Consider the following 18,201-nt stretch of genomic DNA (forward strand, 5'->3'; position numbering starts at 1 on the left):
GCAAAATTTCTCTTAAGGAAGAGAAATAAGGTCTTAAGTACTTCATGTATCTAAAGACTCTGTTCATTCATTTTGGCATATTAAGAATAGATCAGGAGGACAGTGAAACACTTTCCTCCCTCTGTTATAATCTGAACTATTCTATCTCTGCATTTACCACTGACCAATGATCCTTTTCCTTCCCTTAGGGCATTTTTGGTTTCTCCATGTAGATATTTTTCTGATGGCAAAATGCAATACCTTTTAAAAGAGCAGATAATTTTGAGAGCACACAGACTATGTTTAAGTTATTATACTTGGGTACATATTTATTTTGTCATTGGGATTTACAGCTAATATTTCTCTATGTTTGCATTTAAGTGACTGCACAAATCTAAGTGACTGCACGCTACTTTGCCCTGAAGAACAGAGTAAGTGGTTGTTCCTGATGCTGCCCAGCTCAGGTCTTTCTAGATGGTGTTAATCGGAGCTACACAGCTGGTCCATAGGTAGCTTGGGACATGGTCAGCACCCCATGGTTCCAGAGAAAGTGCAACAGTTTGTGAGCTTAAAAGCTCTGTGAGTTTTTCTGCAGGGGCGCTTTAGCCGGCACAGACATGCATAGTGCTGTCTCCCTCCTGCAGGTTGCCAAAAGCAAGTGAGCCCCTGATGGAAAGGGCAGCAAGCAACTTATCAGCTACTCAATATGGACCAAGACTTGCCCCATATGAAAACTTCAGAAGTTTCATACAAGCACCTTATTCAAATATCACCAGTGAGTTTCAGTGAGTACTGCTGAAAACACTTCAGTCTGACGGACAGTCACAGGGCAACAGGGTCAGAACCCCTTTGTCCCAAGCAAAAATTACAGTCCAGCACCCCCCTCTTGCCTGTCTGAGTAACCCAATCACCTCAATTAATTTAATGTGTCTCTGTGAAGGTTATTTGTCACTTAGAGCAATTTATCCTCAGGTGCTTACTGTTTACTCCAGTAATTTTCTGTTAATTACTTGTTTACTTATATAATGATGCTAATAAAGGGACTGTGGAGGGATCTCATTTAGTTTCCTAAATAAAAGCCATCTGCTTGGCCATATTTACCCTTGCTAACTCCTGTTTTCATAGCTATAGAGTTGTTAAAGATTTTGGCTGTTGCTACTATAACCTTTTTTATTTAAATCCATATGTTTAACAAGGTAACAAAGATGTACTGAGCATTCCTGGTGTCTTGGTTTTAGCTCAAAGAATCATAGAATGGCTTGGGTTAGTAGGGACCTAAAATATAATTTATTTCCAACACTCCTGCCATGGGCAGGGATGCCTTCCACTAGACCAATTGCTCAGTCACATCCAACCTGGCCTTGAACACTTACTTTCAGAGATGGGGCATCCACAGCTTCTCCAGGCAATCTGTGCTAGGGCCTCACCACTTACACAGTAAATAATTTCCTTCTAATATCTGATTGAAACCTATGCTATTCAGATTAGAGCCATCACCCTTTGTCCTAACATGTCTTTGCAAAAAGTACCTCTTTATCTCTCCTGTAAGCCCCATTTGAGTACTGGGAGGCTGCTTGAAGGTCTCCCTGGAGCCTTTTCTTCTCCAGGTGAACAGCCTCAACTTTCTCAGCCATTTCTCATTGGAGAGAGTTTTGTTTCTCTGATCATTTTTGTGTCCATGCTCTGGATTTGCTCCAGCAGGTCCATGTTTTCCTTATGCTGGTGATACCAGAGATGGATACAATACTCCAGGTGGGATCTCCAGAGAGTAGAGCAGAGGGAATATCAGCTTCCTCACCCTGCTGGCCATGTATCTCTTGGAGCAGACCAGGAAACACTTGCCTTTCTGGGTTGTGAGTGCATATTGCTGGCTCATGTTGAGCTTCACATCGACCAATGCCCCCAAGTCCTTTTCCTCAGGGAGAAGCTATTACTTTACATCCATGCTTGTATCCATCAGGTTAGATCAGCGTTTTCTTACAGAGCTCCTCTTCTGTGTATCAAAAGAGAATAGAGACCTCTGCAGCTGTAAGAAACCAAGAAAAAAGACCAATGTTTTCAATAGCCTCCTTTTCTAAAACATTTACTTAGTTTATAAGTAAATTTGTTTTAAATATTGGTTTATAAATATTGGTTTATTAAATATTGGTTTATTGCATCTTTATAATTTTCTTTTTATTCCCTGAAAGTCCATGCCCTTCTCTTCTCAGGGAACCACTGCTGTTTGGCTGTTGCTTTTTGATGAGATTAATCCAGGCAGTTTGTGACCTTTCCTATACCCCCTATTGATTCTCTGGAACGGCTTGGCCTGACAAGGGGAAAATATCTACAGTGTTTTAGGGTGCCCAGTACTTGTTTGTTTACGTGGTTATGCAATGCACTTATAGACTGGCTGGCTGATTGATTTATTGCTGCTTTGTACTGCTGCTGGCATCCTTCTGGAATCAGGACTGGAAAAGGCCTTTCTGCAACTGAGAGTTTATGCCAATGTCCACGCATTAACAAACTGCATGTAAGGCATTTCACTCAAAACCACTCCTTGTAACCCATAACTGTTCATTTGCCTGGGGTTTTGGATGGCAAATCTAGGCTGTCAGACTGCCTGGTGGCACTGCAGTGAGTTACTGCTGAGACAGGCTTGTGTCAAAATCAGTATAAATGAAATAAGGAACAAGAATTGTAAAACGCAATACAAGAGCCGCTCTAACTTTTGTCACCACTATGTAACAGCTTCTAAAAGAGTAAAATAGATAAGGGACAAAATCATGTCTTCCTTCAGCAATAACAATTCTGTGTTTGTTCTGTGGAGACCTAGGAAAGAAATTGTTGGATAACTAGGAGAGTGGGGATCTATGGCTGAAGTATGACCATAAAGTGTGAATGAAAGGGGAAGACTTATGTTGCCCTGGCAAACCAAGAAGAAACCACTTCCCGTGGTCCAGAAGCCCCAACATTTTTTTTACCTCTGCAACTAACTTGAGACAGCTGATCCATGTGTTGTGGGGATGGGGGTGTTTGGTTAGATATAAAGGAAAGGTTTTTCGCCCAGAGGGTGGTTGGGCAGACTCTCCACGGAAGTGCACACAGCACTAAGCCTGCTAGAGTATGAGAAGCATTTGGACAACACTCTCAGGAGCAGGGTGTGGGTGCCTTCCAGCTCAGGATATTCTATGACTCTGTGTGAGGAGCAGGACTCCTTTGACAAAGGAGAGTGAGTCTGGCTGGTCACAGGCCATTTAAATGCCGTTGTACATCATGGTCTGCCACATTCCCTGGCCCTTGAAGGCACACCATAGCCACTGAAAGAGCTGAGATCCATATGAAAAAAATGAAAAGAAAGGTGGGGAAAAGTTAGGTTTCGGATCTGGGAAGTGGGCAGTACCAATCTTAGAGACGCTTATGCTCCTCTCTTAGGTCAGATAATTTTCTCACACTTTAAAGCAACAAGCTATCAACTGATCATTAAAAAAAGAGTAAACTTTCTTCTGGTGACTCAGTCTGCGTAATACTGTGACATGCACATGCACTGACCACATCTCTTATCTGCCTGCAAAGCTCAGGACGGTGTGATGGAGGTACCACACTGCTCCTCTTGGCTGAAACTGTCTGTGACGGTAGTTAACCACAGTAGGGCAACAGTGTGTCTGGGGTGACTGATCCCCAAAATCATTGTTAAAGAGATAGACACTATGATCTCCTTAATATTTGGGAACAGGAGCATTGAAACACACTAGTGAAAAGTTTCCTCTGCCTTTTAGTACTAATCAGGAAAAGAGAAGAGCCTGAGCAGAAGAACTATATGGAAGGGCCTAGTTCCATCGGAGGAAGCTGAAGTCACGCTGTCTGTGAAAGAAGATGGTTTAAGATTTTGGTCTTCAGTGCATGGTCACAACAGGTGGCACTGAGGTCCTGGCTGCAGGACGTGTGCCAGAGGCACCGGTTGGCTGTGACTTCCCAAGCGCCTGCCTTTGCAGTGCCACTTCCAGTTTTTCAACACTGGGTGGCACCAGGAATATAAAGAATCAGGGCCACGTCTCCAGACTCGCAAAGGGAGTTGCCACCCTGGGAGAGTGAGGTGCTATCAGTTTATTTGGTTATAGTCTTTACGCAGTGGATGAAAGAAAAACATTATTCTAGAAGGAAACCTTAGGTAATGGTAGGGTTAGAAGCAGGTGAGAGTATAAGATAGGAAAAACTCTCTGTAAAGTTTGATTACTTCTACTGTGAAACTATTTCAGCTAAAAAATTTCCACCTGTGATTAAAGGTTTTTTTAAAAATATTGTTGCCATAAGTAAACCCTCTCCTCAAACACAAGAAAAAAAACCCCAAAACCCATAAAAGAAGTGGACCAGTAGAGCCAGTCCCAGGTTCTGTGCTAGTGTTGTCCATGTCTCAGGAATTGCTGGAGTCAGGAGTGCCCTTGTGGCTCCCCATCTTTTTGGCCACGTTGTCCTGTGCACCAGCCAGCAAGGCAGGACACCAGGGAGAGGCAGAGCCCCTCCATCTGTAACTTGTTCTTTTTGTTGTTTCTCACACCCTGTCTAACATGGAATGCTAATGGCATTCCTTTAGCAGATAAAGCTAAGTTCTTTAGGAAAATACTTTGCATACTTTTTTTTTTTTTGGGTGGGGTTGCTTAGAGGCAGAAGTTTCTAGATGTGAACTGGGGAGAAACCATGTGCTCATTATTGATTTCTAATTGCCGACTGATAAATTCTAGGAGTGTAGTAACACAGAGCAGAAAGTCGTGGAGGAGCTGCCACCTTACAGATTATTTTGCATGGCTTCCATTTGTGACCAATGCCACTGAATGCAGTTATCCAATAAGATGCCAAACTGTCAGCATTTCATTAAAATATGCTGCAGAGAGTAGTTCAGTAAACTACTTAGCATGCCAAATGCATAGTGTGTGCCAACACATTTATCGTATAATGCTCTTAAGAGCTGCAAGCCTCTGTTCATTGGGAGTAATCAATTCTATTTTCATATGCAGTGGACCTTGAACCTTGCACTTACACTGCAACAATTTAATTTTTCCAAGGGACGACCAGGGTAAGTAGATGCAGTACCTCAACCAGGAACATTGGCAATAAGCTTTATTGATATTCTGAGCTAAAAGAGCCCCGCAGATCTTTGCACACTGTGGGGAGGATCTAAAAATACATAATAAAAGCTTGATTAGTACAGCATGCAACAAGGCGAAGAGCATGTGCTGCTGAACAGAAATAAAGTCTTGACAATGTAAAAGCAACAAAGCCAAAGTAATTCAGCAACCAGAGTATTAAGCTCAGCCTTACTGCAGTATGAGAAAAAGGACAGTTATGTTTGCCGTGGAGCTGGAAGAATCTACCTCTGTGATGGGTAATTTAAAGTTCAAGGACTGCTTCTGCCCCCTGATCAGTCTTTGGATTGCCTCATTAGACACTGTCAGTTTCTGGGACATGCAAATCCTGTGTGTAAAAAAGCACTGGTTTTCACACACAGTGACCTTTCTCATCTCTTGTATCCCTTCTCTCCCTTCTGTCTGACTACCCCAAAGTGCTTACAGAGGCAGTGTTCCCAGGGAATCACTTGGTGTGCAGCTCTGCCACAGCTGAATATGGGCTCTCTTCTGTTGCTGAGAGGTAGGCAGCACTGTGTAAAGGCTGGATTTGTGTAGTGTTCAGCAAACCTCCACAGCCTCTCTTGGTAGGAAACCCATCTCCTGAATCCTGGGGTTTTATCTTTCCTCAGTATAAGGTGCTGCCAAATAGTAAAACCCCAAGGCCAGCAAAGAGGCATCAGCATGTTCCTCAGCCCTGTGTCCCTAAACCTCCCCATACCTGGAAATAGGCTCCAGTGCTCTATTGTCCATATCTCTTTCTAGGGCAGACAGAAAATATCTGTGATATCGCATATATCTTTAAATCCTAAAATGCTACTCTGGCTCTATAGCAACACTAATAGATATCATCTAGGGTTTTTATAGCTAGGAGGCTCACAGAGGCCCTACTGCAGTGTTTTGCTGCTACAGTTAAACAATTCAAACCTAGAAATGAGACCAAACTAAAATATTATCTATTATACCTCTGCTGAGCATCCTGGCCTGGGTCAGCCCTGGAGTGGCAGCAGGAGCAGGGCAGTGACCGTCCCCCTGTACCCAGCACTGCTGAGGCCACAGCTCCAATGTTGTGCTCAGCTCTGGGCCCCTCACTGCAGGAAAGACATGGAGGGGCTGGAGCGTGTCCAGGGAAGGGCAACGGAGCTGGGGAAGGGTCTGGAGCACAAGTGCTGTGAGGAGCAGCTGAGGGAGCTGGGGGTGTTCAGCCTGGAGAAAAGGAGGCTCAGGGGAACCTTACTGCTCTCCAGAGCTGCCTGAAAGGAGGGTGTAGCCAGGTGGGGTCAGGCTCTCCTCCCAGGTAATAAGTGACAAGAGAAGGAAAAACAACCTCAAGCTGCATCAGGGGAGATTTTGATTGGATATTAGGAGAAAATTTCTGCACAGAAAGGTTTGCCAAGGATTGGAACAGGCTACCAGAGAAGTGGTTGAGTCACCATCCCTGGAGGTATTTAAAAGATGTGTAGATGTGGCACTGAGGGACATGGTTTAGTGGGACTTCGCTGGGCTAATGGTTGGACTAGATGATGCTAAAGGTATTTTTTGACCTATTCTATTCTATTCTATTCTATTCTATTCTATTCTATTCTATTCTATTCTATTCTATTCTATTCTATTCTATTCTATTCTAGTCATCCATGCTTCTGGGACTTTATTTCAGATCTCAGTGAACTCTACAAAGAGATATATTTACATGATTTACAAGATTGAAATTCAGATTCCATATTAGGCTTCCAAAAGCAGATGAGGAAGCTCGGCTCTAAGCATCAAAACTCCAATAAAATAGGACATGGTGGACACACTAATACTTGCAGAGACTGTGTATACTTTCAAAATATCCTCATAAAATCAGACAAGGGTTTCTTCCCCAAATAGGTGTCTCCGAAGGGCAACCTTGCTGATGAGGAAGATTTGAGGAGGAGTTAAAGGAAAGAAAGGAAAAAGCACAGGAATAAATTAATTTAAAGTGTGCACAGAAGGAGTCAGGAAACCTGTAAATACATCCAGGGTTATAAATGATAACTGAAGCAAAGGGCTTTTAAAGATGTGAAATTCACTTGCTCTGCCAAGCAGAGCTGAAGACAAATAAAGACCTATGATCTGTGTGAGACCATTTGCTGCATGTTTGTCCTTGCCAGCACTTCTGTTTTTCCAGTGAGGAAGGTGGACTTTTTTGCTTCTGTGGAAAAGATAGTGGCCTGGAGTGATACCTGGAAAGCAGCTCCTGTGCTGCTGCATAGCCCTAATATATATAAAATGAAAGGCCCTCTTAATTATAATCAAGTCTCAGACCTTGATTATGTGGAGGAGAATATTTGAGAGGTCAGCTCCTATTGCAGTCTTAATCACAGCAGTAGCATAATGAAGAAATTCTTCTCCTTCTGCATTATGTAAATATTTTTATGGGCTGTGTCAGCTCTTCTGTGAGTGAGAGCTTGTTTTAATCACTTGAGAGAGGATATGACTGACATAGATGCAGATCTGCTGAATATAGGAATGTGTAGTCTGGTAGAGTTGCTTTTCAGAGCGAAGTTTTCAGACTTTCCATTTATTTCCAGTTGCTCTTTTGTTTCATACCTTTGATACAGCACACATGACAAAGAGTCAATGCCTGAAGGGAAGGCTGTATCAGACTAAGAATTGATTTGAAGGGATGAGTTTACTTCAAATGTATTACAGGACCACAGTGAGACTTTGGTCATACATTTCCAGTGTATGTGGCAGGTTTTAACAGGGAAATTAAGCAGTCATATTTAACTGGTACATTTTTACTGTTAATCATAGAACATTTTGCCATGGGTTGATAATAATCATGCTATTTACTGGTGTATTTATAATACTGTTTAACACACAGTTCCCATGTCTTTAGTACAGAAGTTCCTTCCTTCCTTCCTTCCTTCCTTCCTTCCTTCCTTCCTTCCTTCCTTCCTTCCTTCCTTCCTTCCTTCCTTCCTTCCTTCCTTCCTTCCTTCCTTCCTTCCTTCCTTCCTTCCTTCCTTCCTTCCCTTCCTTCCCTTCCTTCCCTTCCTTCCCTTCCTTCCCTTCCTTCCCTTCCTTCCCTTCCTTCCCTTCCTTCCCTTCCTTCCCTTCCTTCCCTTCCTTCCCTTCCTTCCCTTCCTCCCCTGGCCAACAGGTTGTGCTGCAGTCAGGAGAGGAAAACCAGTCGTGGTGCTGCTGGGAATGTCACCATTTCTTCACACTTGCAAAAACACTGGTCCCACGTGTAGGAGCTTATTTAAGTTTTTACCCAACAGCTTCTGCTGGGTAGGACTCAAAAACATATACAAAATCTGGTAAAAAAAAGAAGAAAGGGACCATGTTTTGTGCAGTGCAATTTTGTGTCACACCCTGTTCTCCTGCTGCTTTTTTAATTACTTTTCTTCTATCCAGCAAGGAGGATAATGAGAGGCACTTTCTTTCTGTTTGTGTTGTTGTTGCTTTAGGTTGTTTTTGTTGGGTTGGGTGGGTTTTTTTTTGGGTTTTTTTTTTTTTTGGTTGTTGGTTTGGTTCTTTGCCTTTTTTTTCTTTTTTGGAGGGCTTTTTGTTGGTTTGTTTTGGGTTTTTTTTTCTCAGATTGTGCCTATCACTAGTGCAGGAAAAAGTTTGCTATATTTTTCTTCTTGTTTTATTAGTACTTACCAATTTCAGAGGCTCTGACTTTTTTTCCCAGTGGGCCAACTAGACTTTTCATGGCCTGGGCAAGAGAGACATGAGAGAGGAACACAACTGGCCCTGGTAGGGCTGGTAGAGGCATGTGGTGGGAGTGGGAAGTTTCTGAACCTCTGTGGCTGCTCTGGTCCAGCCAGCCAGCCCTACATGACATTTGTTCACCTCCTAGCAAAGTTTTAACAGCTTGCACTGAGTTTACTTAGTGGCAGATGTCCCAGGGACACAGACAGCATTTATCAGGTGCCAGGTAGAAAACTCTGCTGCTTTAGCCAGTAGACTGAAGAGCTGCTGCTCTATCAGGAAAGCATTATTATATACAAAGCACCTATTTATAGTCTTATCTCTGTCTACAGTGAATCAGTGTGGAATGCTCAGGCTTCTACCCAAACTGCAAATTCAGAATGTTGTTTGGGTTGAGCACACCACAGGGTAGAAAAGCAGTCTTGAGCAAGCTCCTAATCCAATATAACTGCAACTACCCACGGTGAAGCTCCAGGTGATAAAGATTGCTCCTGAGCACATCCATCAGTCTCTGTGCAGCCTGACGTAGCTGCCCTTGTCTGAGCATTGACTGCTCTCTTCTCTTTGGTTTCTCTCCCCAGTATCACAGGTTGGAGGCTATGGCTCTTCTCCAGGAGGTGAGTTTTGCCCTCCTATTGACAGCTGCTGCCTGTGCCCTTCTCTGACCGAAAATTCCTTCCTACCTGTTTTGTATGCCAGTTCAATCACCAGTGTTCATGGCACTAAATTCTGTCTAGCCATCCATCACAAGACATTCAGGACATCCATTATGATATGATTCATTTGAGCAATCTATGTTCATTATTAATCTTCCCTTACTGCAGGCTAAAGTAACCCTGGCTTGTAAGGTCTCTCTTCTTTTCAGAGCTGTCTTTACTTTAACTGCATCTTATGCTGCATCTGCTTGATTTCTTGCTTCTTAGTGCTTTGCAGAGTGTCATCCCTCTTCATAACTTCTGAACTGTGCCACTCATCCTGAAAATATTTATTGGGTGGGGATTAATATACAGACAATCACTGGTGTGGTTGCAGCTTCTGAAAGTCTGTTTTGAAACATAGCTCATCCTTCACCAGGCTGAAGGGGTTAAACACACAAATCTTGATCTTCTTTCCTAAGTTCTTGCTCTTCTGTCCCCCAAAAGAGAGGAATTTCGAACCTTCACAGAACAGAGGCAGGTTGTGTTTTTTCAGCCTTTTTAGTGCTTTTTAGTGTTAATCTAAACAAATTCCACCTGTTTTCCCCACTGACTGTCCAGATGCTGCTGGGTGCGCAGCACTGTTGAATATATGTACCCTTGCAGGGATAACTAAAATGTCAGTAACTGTATTTCTTCTTTTGGCTATTGAGAGCTGCATTGTCCCCTCCCTGCCATGCAGAATCAGTGCTGTGGCATTTTTTATCCTCCTAGGAGCAGAAGGAACATCAGCTCGCTTTGCCTCCATCACACTGACAGAGGCTACATTTTACGTTTTAGAGGGAAGGTGCAAGTTGCAACAACAGAACTGAAAGCAAAGGAGCAGAGAATAAAAGGCAAGCACCTCTCAGGAGAAAAGGCAGAGGGAATACACACAAAACTTCTGCCTGGCTGATCTGATGCTCCTCTCCCCAGCAGTGCCCTTTCTAATCACAGCACATTGTGCATGCTTGCACTGCTTTTCTCACTGGCAATTTCATTTCGGCTGTGAAATTAGCCAGGAGAGGCAGGTGGGTAAAGGAGCAGCAATCAGATTGCTTGGTAAATCTTGACTCTGCCACAAACTCACTGCTCACCTCCTGTTTGCTTCCTTTCTCATCTTTGTCATCTTTGCTTCTGGAGTGTTGCCTAGGGTCCAGGTGCTTGTTTAGGCATCTGTGGTTCACATCCTTAGGATTGCCACTGCAAGATCCAGCATAGCCATGTCTGGACACTTTGTGTCTTATTCAGATCCACCACTCTTGCACACCAAATCTTCACAGAGAATTTGGAAGGTCATCTAGTCCATCCCCCCACCCCAGCCAAATTGTTCTTCAGTCTTTTGGACTACATATGTGCAGCATGTAACTTGGAGGAAAGCTGGTCTGGATTAGACATGGTGAATGCTATCCCCTAAAAGTGGTTAACAAGTAATGAGGGTAAAATCCACATGACAGGGTCAAATAAACAGAAGAGAATGTTTGGTTCCTGCTACTGTTGTAGGTCAAGCTGTAGATTTAGGCATACAGACTTAGGCACTCTAAATGTTGTGGTTGTGAAAGCCAAGAATGAGCACAGCAGCTAAAGCTTTTCAGCTACAGCAATTTTCAAGCTCTTAAAAAGGGAAAAAATTATAGTAGCTTGAATATGACTCAGCATTTAGTGGTTTTCTTTCCCTTTTCTGTTAATTAAATGTCCTCTTCTATTAAAAACCCCTTCATAAGAAAAAGACCTTCTAGCAGCTCATAAGAACGTGTGTTTGGTGTTGCCACCTGCCTCCAAAAGAGGAGGTAACTCAGGTTCTTCCTTGGGGCAGATTAGAGTGAAACAACACTGAATGGTTGTTTCTTAAAAAAAAAAAAATTAAAAAAAATACACACACACACACACACACACACACACACACACACACACACACACACGTGTGTGTGTGTAGGGTTTATTTTAGTATTTTAGAACAATTTGGTTGCAATGGAAAGGAAGCATTTTGGTTATTATCTATACTAATATAGCAATATAAAAGAATAAAGATATCGTTTAAGGACATACATAAGGAAAAGGAAGAAAGGAGGGATAAGAATAGAAAGCTATCATCACCTGTGCATCCAGTGATGAGACTTGATTGTTGCAAATTCAAAATCCTTTGGTTGAGGTGCTGCTCCCAGTCTTGATCTGTTGGGAGTGGGGGAAGCCTGGGTAGCACAAAGTTTGATGGGTTAATATATGTTCAGATCAGGTGGGAATGATAGGGTTCCTCCCCTGGCAAGGGTGGGTGGGCAGTTTAACACTGCTGCAATGCTGTGGGTCATGCTCAGTTGTCTGGTGGAAGACCCCAGAAATGAGTCTGGGATAATTTTGGGGATCTTTGATGGTTTAGGACACTAAGGCATGACAGCTCACTCTCAAGTCAGTGTAGTTGAGCCAGTTATTCTCCATCAGAAGGGGTGAACACGCTGAGACCTGCATGTGAATGCCCCAATACCTTCCCAGGGGCACAGGGGGAAATTTTAGAACTGACCCAGCTGTGTAATTGTAATTTTGCATCCATTGCATGACAAAAACACTGTCCAGCCTCTGAAGGACCTGTTTCTTACTGGCCTCTTCCCTTACCTGGTTCAAAACCCAGCCTGCAGCCTCTGGTGGTGTCTGTTCCCCCACTCTGTCCTAGGCAGACCAGAGGTTTTGCCACCACACTCAGAAAACTCCCCTCCTTCCCTTGGCTTTGGGTTTTGGTTTTGGGGAGGTGCAAATCTGGCCTCAGCAAAGCACCTGCTGCCTCCCACATGGCCCCTTGTTTGAATCATTAACCACTAACACTTTGGTCTCCCACAGATGGTAAATAGAAATACAACTCTGAGCAGAAATACTGCAGATAGCATACAGCAAGTAAGTAGCATGGCACTGTGAGTAGGTTAAAATACTATGTTATACTATCAGGTGAATTCCTAGAAGACAGTCAGGAGAGCTGTCATGACCTGGTTGAGGTAATCACTGAGTGACAAATGCAGAAAGACAGAAATACATCACATGTACAGCTGTAAAATCTATAAGCAACTTCCTTCCATTTAATGTGCTCTGGCCTGAGCTCCAGCAATGCCCTGTTTACAGTAGGCAGACTGTGTGCACTGCAGACTCATCTTGGGAAGGTTCCCCTTGTCTTCCACGGGTGCCATCCTTCATTTAAAATGCACTGAGCTCACAGTAATCTCCCCTTATTCTAGTGCCTGCTTCCTCGCATATTAAAACCCTCCACTGGTTCAGTTGGCAATGAGAGCACGTCTTCCAGATGACAATATCTGTAGTATAGGCACAGCCTCGAGAATGCTGAAATCAACCCAAGTGCCAAAGGTGCTCTTTAAAATATTAAATACACAAATATTCTACAAATAGTATTCTAGCTGTGAATAATAACCAAGTAGTGCCTGGCAGAGGCAGGCAATTTACACCCTCCCTTTCCATATGAGCTGTTTTGCTGTGACTTCCAGATGCCAAATAAATTATTAATCAAATCTGAAAAATACTCTGAAGCCTTCCTTCCTGAGAGGAAGGGTGATGCTGGCCACCAGATGAATTTGGCATGTAAATCACATTTCCATGAAAAAACTGATCAACATTTCCCCCACCATATTGTTGTGTTCAGGGTTTTACTTTCCTAACTGAGAATATGTTGCAGGTGTGCACTAATTCCTTCTTTTTCAGTGGCACCACTGATGATGTACATTTGCCCTGTCACTGGCACAGTGACACATGTAGACACAATCTACAGTGCAGATGGCAGTACTGCACAGGGTGTTGACAAGGCTTTAGAAATCACAGGAGAAAACCCCTGTGGATCTTTGTGGTTTGGGTTGGTTTTTTATTTGTAGTTTTTGGTTTGTTTTTTTTTCATTTGAGCTGTGATTAATGGCTGTGTCAGACATCACAAACGGAAGGATACGGGTGTGAACACCCCTGCATTGACTTCAGGACAAAGTGATAGAGAAAAGGAGAAATTTCTGCTATTTTTATGACTGAAAAAATCAAATGCTTTCCCTAGTGATTCTCTGCTGCTTTCTTTTAAAATATATTTAGAGCAATCTTTTAAGTGTCCAATTCTACCCTGAATATTTTATGTCAATAGAGATACCTCTCTGCAACCAGAATGCACAAAGGCAACCCACAAATACATTCACACACAACATATCTTGAGAAGCATAATGCTATTTCTTCACTCCTCTGCATGCCTCCAGCTCCCAGTATATCAGAAACATCTCTTGGCGTCTGACTTAGTGATAATAAATCAGGCTCAGCTGCTATGATCCAGAGCCAGGATGAATCTTTGGTACACACCTAGCTGCTAACCCATCCTCTAGTAATCCAACTGTGTGTGTATTCATAGTGTCTCATTTCCTAATGAATTGAGTCATTGGGAAGTCAGATGCAATCCCTGCAAAGCAGTACCAATTAATTTTTTTTTCCCCTTTCTCCAATCAGACAGTGCCTCTGTTTTCAGTGTGACCATCACCTTGTTTTGTTAGATACTGTATAAAAACAAAAGGCTCTGTCTCAAACAGATAAACAACATATAAATTAGGAGAGAGACAACACATGGTAGAGTGAAATAGCAATATCAGGCTGTCAGAAAGGATTCTTGGTGTGCAGTTGCCTGCCCACTGTCAAGATTTCTGTGACAAAAGATAAATTTTCCAGTTTGTTCTTTACAGCATAAATATAAATAGTTGGTGATGATGAAGGAAACTGAGACCCTGTAAATTAAATCACGCTGAATAAGACCCTGCATAAAGAGCATAAGCTGGTAGAAGCTTCTGATGTGTTTCTGACCCCCTGTTCAAACAGAAAAATATCTTCCTAATACACAACACTTTTATATTTTCAAACTCAGTTCTGCCCAGAAGGCTGTGATGCATAGGAGTGTATATCCAGACCAACACAGACATTTTCAGTGAAGGAAGACACCAAATCTATCTCTTGTACAAGCACATCTGCTGGTTTGATCATTACTCCCAGGAAGTAGCCAAGCAGTTAGAGCTGGTTCCTAGAAATGGAAGAAATATTAGAAATAAGGCAACATAAATCAGTAGAACACAAATGAAAATGGAAAGTTTGGGTTTCTCTTTATCTTTCTTCTATTTTTTTCTTTCACACACTTTATTTCAGGGAAGTTAAAGAGAAGGTTTCATCAGCCACACAGAAGTTATCTCTGTTGCTTGCAAGGGCACTGGGGGGGTTACAGCAGCAGGAGGGACATCCCCTTCATGGCAGTTGAACACAGGGAAGGCTCCTCATCCTGCTTTATTGTCTGCTGTACCCTGTTTACTATGGGCATATAATCATATTCTGTATAATCCCCAATGACCTTTTAAGAGACACTGTCCTTTATCATAGAAGACATAAAGGACATCCATTTTTCATGTGATCCAAAGCACAAAAAACTTCAATCAAAATAGATCATGAGACACCTATTTGTGAAATCAATGTAAGCATGCCATTACAATTTTTGCTTTTTTAGGTGATTAATTTGTCTATGTTATATGGTACACAGGTATGATAAACAATGGCTTCTCTCTCTTGCAGTGCTATTTGCTGTTAACAATGTGTTCTAAGAGGTCTATAAATAGGCACATATGACACATAAATGTTCTTCCAGAAATAGAAAGAGGGAGAGATTTCCTGAACAGAAACTTCTTGGCATTTCGATTTCAGGTAATACAATATTCAAGCTGATCATTGAACCTGATTGGGAATGATAAAGGAAAAAAAAAAAAGGGCCAACTTCAAATTTTTAGGCACCTCAAAGGCCATGGAAGTGAATCTCAGGACTTGGTGTGAGCTTGAAGAGGCTCTAGTTTTGCACTGACCTTGCTGACAAATGAGCAAGGTAAAAGTTGCAAGGTGAAAGATTGGCATTTTATAATGATGACTTTTAATTGGCAAATTTTGTGTCAAACAGCAGCATAATAGTGAGAAAATACTTCTTGTAAATCCTCACACAAACAAAGAGTAGCAATTTACCAGAAGCTGCAAAGAAAATATATAGCAGCATTTTCCAGAACAGCTTGGAAGAATTTAACTACAAAGGCAGTAGACAGGAATGATTTTAGTTGGATGACTGAGGGGAAGTTACTACCTTCCCCTCTCCACTGGCACCTTTTGCATGTATGAGATTCCTCTGTACAGGGCACATGGGCAGGCCCGCTCTCTTTCACTGGCTCTCAGTGTGCAAGATAAATGGGCTTTGACCCCATGACACAAATGAAAAAAATCTCATTTTGAGGTGATTTTTGCCATGGAGTTCTCCTTGAAGAGGCAATAAAATGGTATCTGTTATTGCCTCTCGGCTCTGATCATCCTGTTGTGCCAAATTCCAATAAGACATAGACATGCACCCTTGGAAGTCTCCGTATTCAAGTTCTACAAAGAAATGCAGTTCTGTGTGCTCCACAGATTTCCTTACTTGCCTACAGGTTTTAAGCAGAATTGATTCAGATCTGAACTGAAGGCTCTTCCTGTGCCTATTAATCACCTTTCCTCACACAGTGTTTTTGCAGCTGCCACTACACATATTCCTTGGGCACCAGTCCACCTTTTTGCACCTCCCAAAGTCATGCCATAATCACTAGCGCTGGTTTTTCATCCTAGGTGGTAGGACAAATCTTCTAGGGCAGCTATAAGTGATAACTAACTCACATAATTATCCTGACACTTCACTGCACTCTCAGTCAGTTGATTAGTGATTTAAATTACAATGATACTTTAGTAATATTTAGATCAATCAGATCAATCAACTTTCTGACCAAGACATCATTTATATCTTGTCATAGAAAATAGAACCAGAAGAAGCCACAGTGATCATCTCTTCTGATCCATGCAGAAGTCTCAGGATCAAGGCTTGAGTCCAAAAATAACTACAACATATCCTGTAAAAACTTATCCTGTGTTTGCAGAGATGGATAACTTAACTTGCAAGCCTTGGGTAGCTGCTCCAGTGTTACTCAGGAGAGTGGCTGAGATAATTTTGTGTGAAAAAATCCTTTTGAATTTGTAATTACTATGTAATTTGAAGTGTCTTTAAAAATAAGATAAAAGGGAAGCATTCATATGCATGGGGAGTAGTGTATAGAGAATGCAGGTTTCCTTTTATGTCCCTATTACTCTGTTTGATCCTCTTCAGTTTCTATAATTGCCTTCCATGTGATTATGTTCAGCACAATACATTTTCAATTCAGTGCAGACTAAAATTGTATTGTAATACTGAGGCTGCTTTGTCTTCAGTACCTCTTTAATAAATTCATAGTCAGCAGCAGCATTATTTGGTAAATAATATAAAACCATGACAGGTTAGCTTAAAACAGGAAAAACCTCAAGATGACTGAGGTGTGAGAAACAGCTCTGAATGAGCAATTCAAATGGAGGAGGCATTTAAATAATCAACTTCCTTTTGATAGGATTTTCCTGTTGCAGTGGAAGAAATGAAAAATGAATAACGAAAACTCTCTTTCTTGCCTGAGTTATCTGTGACTGCATGAAATAATGGGCTTCACTTCAGGAAAGGAATGGCTCTCAGACTATCCTCATAGCTGAAGAGGATCTTTATAAAGGAAGAGAAGAAGGAGGTAAAGGGGCCTAGGCTCTGGGGACAGGAGGGTGGGGTGTGAGCTTTTATACCTGTACTGATGATCTAAACAAGGAGATCAAGTGCACACCCAATAAACTTGTAAATGACACCATGCTCGGCAGGAGTCTTGATCTGCTGGAGGGAAGAAAGGCTCTGCAGAGGGATCTGGACAGGCTGGATTGAAGGGCCAGGGCCAATTCCATGATGTTCAGCAAGGCCAAGGCCAGGTCCTGCCCTTGGGTCACAACAACTCCAGGCACTGCTGCAGGCTGGGGGCAGTGTCCGGAAAGCTGCCTGTTGGAAAAGGACCTGGGGGTGCTGGTCAGCAGCAGCTGAAGATGATCCAGGGTGTGCCCAGGTGGTCAGGAAGGCCGATGGCATCCTGGCCTGGGTCAGCCCTGGTGTGGCAGCAGGAGCAGGGCAGTGACCGTCCCCCTGTACCCAGCACTGCTGAGGCCACAGCTCCAATGCTGTGCTCAGCTCTGGGCCCCTCACTGCAGGAAAGACATGGAGGGGCTGGAGCGTGTCCAGGGAAGGGCAACGGAGCTGGGGAAGGGTCTGGAGCACAAGTGCTGTGAGGAGCAGCTGAGGGAGCTGGGGGTGTTCAGCCTGGAGAAAAGGAGGCTCAGGGGGACCTCATCACTCTCTGCAGCTGCCTGACAGGAGGGTGCAGCCAGGTGGGGTTTGGTCTCATCTTTCAGGCTACAAGTGACAGGAGAAGGGGAAACAGGTTGCACCAGTGGAGATTATGATTGGATACTAGGGAAAATTCTTCATGGAAAGGCTTGTGAGGCTTTTAAACAGACTGCTCAAAGAAGTGGTGGAGTCATCATCCCAGGAGGTTTTTAAAAGACATGTAGTTGTGGCACTTGGGGACTTGGTTTTGTGGTGGACCTGACAGTGCTGGCTTAATAGTTAGACTCAATAATTTTGAAGGTCTTTTTCAACCTAAACTATTCTGTGACTCTCTGGCACCACAGTACTTTCACCACCTTTGAGGCACCCAGGCCAGCTATGCTGCCCAGCATCTGCTGTGCTGCTTCCAAACTACCCACAGATAATTAATGTTTTCCAGCACCAGGACTGGGATGAAGGCTGGAGGTCTTTCAGAAAAGACATTCAAATAGGTGGAAGTAAAAAGGAA

The 18,201-nt window shown here is 42.8% G+C and overlaps 1 long non-coding RNA gene across 2 annotated transcripts; it reads right to left on the bottom strand.

Annotated features, from left to right (window-relative positions):
* Positions 1-531: 531 nt before the first annotated feature.
* LOC135294269 (uncharacterized) lies at positions 532-17,238 on the bottom strand. Of its 2 annotated transcripts, none has more exons than XR_010356401.1 (3): positions 17,108-17,238; positions 11,540-14,477; positions 532-2,005 (listed from the first exon to the last, which is right to left on the bottom strand). It is a non-coding gene; the product is annotated as an uncharacterized LOC135294269 (long non-coding RNA). The 2 variants fall into 2 exon arrangements; XR_010356400.1 differs by lacking the exon at positions 532-2,005 and adding an exon at positions 10,383-10,645.
* Positions 17,239-18,201: the final 963 nt, after the last annotated feature.

This window comes from Passer domesticus, chromosome 2, assembly GCF_036417665.1.
Source record: "Passer domesticus isolate bPasDom1 chromosome 2, bPasDom1.hap1, whole genome shotgun sequence".
Classification (NCBI taxonomy): domain Eukaryota; kingdom Metazoa; phylum Chordata; class Aves; order Passeriformes; family Passeridae; genus Passer; species Passer domesticus.